Genomic DNA, 3,744 nt, shown 5'->3' on the forward strand with positions numbered 1-3,744 from the left:
AGGAAGGCATTCCAATTGGTATCTAAGAGAAATGAAAATGTTTGTAATTTCCTAGAAGGGAGATTTTGATATTAGTCTTTTTTTGCGGAGTCTCGCTCTCGCCCAGGCTGGAGTGCAGTGGTGCGATACTGGCTCACTGCAAGCTCCGCCTCCTGGGTTCACACCTTTCTCTTGCCTCAGCCTCCCCAGTAGCTGGGACTACACGCGCCCGCTACCACGCGTGGCTAATTTTTTGTATTTTTAGTAGAGACGGGGTTTCACTGTGTTAGCCAGGATGGTCTCAATCTCCTGACCTCGTGATCTGCCCGCCTCGGCCTCCCAAAGTGCTGAGATTACAGGCGTGAGCCACCGGGCCCGGCCTTTTTTTTTTTTTTTTTTTTTTTTTTTTTTTGAGACGGAGTCTTGCTGTGTCGCCCAGGCTGGAGTGCAGTGGCGCAATCTCGGCTCACTGCAAGCTCCGCCTCCCGGGTTCACGCCATTCTCCTGCCTCAGCCTCTCCGAGTAGCTGGGACTATAGGCGCCCGCCACCACGCCTGGCTAATTTTTTTGTATTTTTAATAGAGACGGGGTTTCACCGTGGTCTCGATCTCCTGACCTCGTGATCCGCCCGCCTCAGCCTCCCAAAGTGCTGGGATTACAAGCGTGAGCCACCGCGCCCGGCCCCCCTTTTTTTTTTTAATGGTGAAAAGATATATATGTATATATATTTAGAATTAGGCAGCTGGACTCAGTTTAGATGATCCCAATTTTGTTGGCAACATCCAAAGCATCGTAATCAGGAGCCAGTCGAACATAGGCCTTCTTCTCTCCATCAGGCCGAATCAGGGTGTTGACCTTGGCCACATCAATGTCATAGAGCTTCTTCACAACCTGTTTAATCTGGTGCTTGTTGGCTTTAACATCCATAATGAACACAAGTGTGTTGTTGTCTTCTATCTTCTTGGCAGACTCAGTGGTCAGCGGCAACTTGATGATAGCATAATGGTCAAGCTTGTTTCTCCTGGGATATTTGGGCTGTCTCCGGAGTCGCGGTGTCTCGGGCCGCCGGAGGGTGGGTGACGTGCGGATCTTCTTTTTTTTGTGGCTGTGGACACCTTTCAACACTGCCTTCTTGGCCTTTAAAGCCTTCACTTTGGCTTCGGCTTTAGCAGGGGCAGGAGCTTCCTTCTTCGCTTTCGGCGCCATCTTGTGAAAAGGCTTTTTTTTTTTCTTAAGACAGGGTCTTGCTCTCTCCCCCAGGCTGGAGTACAGTGGCATCATCTCGATTCACTGAAACTTCTGCCTCCTGGGTTCAAGTGATCCTCCCACTTCAGTCTCCTGAGTAGCTGGGAGTACAGGCGAGCGCCACCATGCCTGGCTAATTTTATTTTATTTTTATATTTTTGGTAGAGACAGAGTTTCACCATGTTTCCCAGGCTGGACTTGAACTCTTGAGCTCAAGTGATCTGCCCATCTCAGCCTCCCAAAATGCTGAGATTACAGGCATAAGCCATTATGCCTGGCCTCAATTTTTTTTTTTTTTTTTTTTTTTTGAGAGGGAGTCTGGCTGTGTGTCGCCCAGGCTGGAGTGCAGTTGTGCGATCTGGGCTCACTGCAACCTCTGCTGCCCGGGTTATAGCGATTCTCCTGCCTCAGCCTCCCAAGTAGCTGTGATTATAGGAGCCAGCCACCTCACCCGGCTTTTTGTATTTTTTTTTTTTTTTTTTGAGACGGCGTCTCGCTCTGTCACCCAGGCTGGAGTGCAGTGGCGCGGCTTTTTGTATTTTTAGTAGAGACGGGTTTTCACCCTGTTGGCTGGGCTGGTCTCCAACTCCTGACCTCCGGTGATCCACCTGCCTCAGCCTCCCAAAGTGTTTGCTTACGCCTGCAATCCCAGGACTTGGGGAGGCCGAGGCAGGCTGATCGCCTGAGGTCGGGAGTTCAAGACCAGCCTGGCCAGCACGGTAAAACCCCGTTTGTACTAAAAATACAAAAATTAGCTGCACGTTGTGGCAGGTGCCTGTAATCCCAGCTACTTGGGAAGCTGAGGCAGGGCGCCTGTAATCCCAGCTACTCAGGAAGCTGAGGCAGGAGAATCGCTTGAACCTGGGAGGTGGAGGTTGCAGTGGGCCGAGATTGTGCCACTGCACTCGAGCCTGGGCAACAGAACCAGACTCCATCTCAAAAAAAAAAAAAAAAAAGGTCAGCAGGGGCCAGGGGCAGTGGCTTGCACCTGTAATCCCAGCACTTTGGAAGGCCGAGGCAGGTGGATCATCTGAGGTCAGGGGTTCAAGATCAGCCTGGCTAAGATGGAGAAACCCCGTCTCTACTAAAACTACAAAATTAGACAGGCGTGATGTCACATGCCTGTAATCCCAGACACTTGGGAGGCTGAGGCAGGAGAATCGCTTGAATCTGGGAGGCAGAGGTTGCAGCGAGCCAAGATCGTGCCATTGCACTCCAGCCTGGGCAACGAAAGCGAGACTCCGTCTCAAAAAAAAAAAAAAAAAAAAGTTCAGTAGGCCGGGGGTGGTGGCTAACGCCTGTTATCCCAGCACTTTGGGAGGCTGAGGCCTTTGGGAGGCCAAGGCGGGTGGATCACCTGAGGTTAGGAGTTTGAGACCAGGCTGGCCAACAGGGTGAAACCCGGTCTCTACTAAAAATACAAAAATTAAGGCCGGGCATGGTGGCTCATGCCTGTCATCCCAGCACTTTGGGAGACCGAGGCGGGCGAATTGCCTGAGCTCAGGAGTTCGAGACCAGTCTGAGCAACATGGTGAAACCCAGTCTCTACTAAAATACGAAAAATTAGCTGGGCATGGCAGTCCCAGCTAGTCGGGAGGCTGAGGCAGGAGAATTGCTTGAGCCTGGGAGGTGGAGGTTGCAGTGAGCTGAGATCGCGCCACTGTACTTCCAGCCTGGGCGACAGAGCGAGACTCCGTCTCTAAAAAAAAATAAATAAACAAAAAAACAAAAATTAGGCCAGGCGCGGTGGCTCACACCTCTAATCCCAGCACTTTGGGAGGCTGAGGCAGGCGGATCACCTGAGGTCAGGAGTTCAAGACCACCCTGGTCAACATGGTGAAACCACATCTCTACCAAAAATAGAAAAATTAGCCAGGTGTGGTGGGGCGCACCTGTAATCCCAGCTACTCGGGAGACTGAGGCAGGAGAATCGTTTGAACCCCGGAGGTGGAGGTTGCAGTGAGCCGAGATTGTGCCATTGCACTCCAGCCTGGGCAACAAAAGTAAAACTCCATCTCAAAAAAAAAAAAAAAAAAATTAGCCAGCCGTGGTGGCACGTGCCTGTAGTCCTAGCTACTCAAGAGGCTGAGGCAGGAGAATCACTTGAAGTCAGGAGGCGGAGGTTGCAGAGAGTTGAGATCGCACCAATGCACTCCAGTATGGGTGACAGAAGGAGACTCGTCTCCAAAAAAAAAAAAAAAATTCAGTAAAAAAAGAAAAGAGATACATACATACAGGTTTGTGTGTGTGTGTGTGTTTCTGTGTGTGTGTGAGAGATAGAGAGAGAGAGAGAGGAAGCATGCTAAAGTAAATGCTGGCAAAGAATCAATTGGTAGATCTAGGACATAAAGAGTTTCATTAAGTGACTTTTCCATCCTTTTTTTTTGAGACAGATTCTTGCTCAGTCACCCAGGCTGGAGTGCAAATGTGTGATCTCGGCTAACTGCAACCTTTGCCTCTGGGGTTCAAGCAATTCTCCTGTCTCAGACTCCTGAGCGGCTGGGATTACAGGCACCCACC

The 3,744-nt window shown here is 50.4% G+C and overlaps 1 pseudogene across 1 annotated transcript; it reads right to left on the reverse strand.

Moving 5' to 3' along the window:
* Positions 1-678: 678 nt before the first annotated feature.
* Positions 679-1,191, reverse strand: LOC100583108 (annotated as a pseudogene). Its single transcript, XR_001116809.2, has one exon. The product of XR_001116809.2 is annotated as a 60S ribosomal protein L23a pseudogene (transcript).
* Positions 1,192-3,744: the final 2,553 nt, after the last annotated feature.

This window comes from Nomascus leucogenys, chromosome 4 (assembly GCF_006542625.1).
Source record: "Nomascus leucogenys isolate Asia chromosome 4, Asia_NLE_v1, whole genome shotgun sequence".
NCBI lineage: Eukaryota > Metazoa > Chordata > Mammalia > Primates > Hylobatidae > Nomascus > Nomascus leucogenys.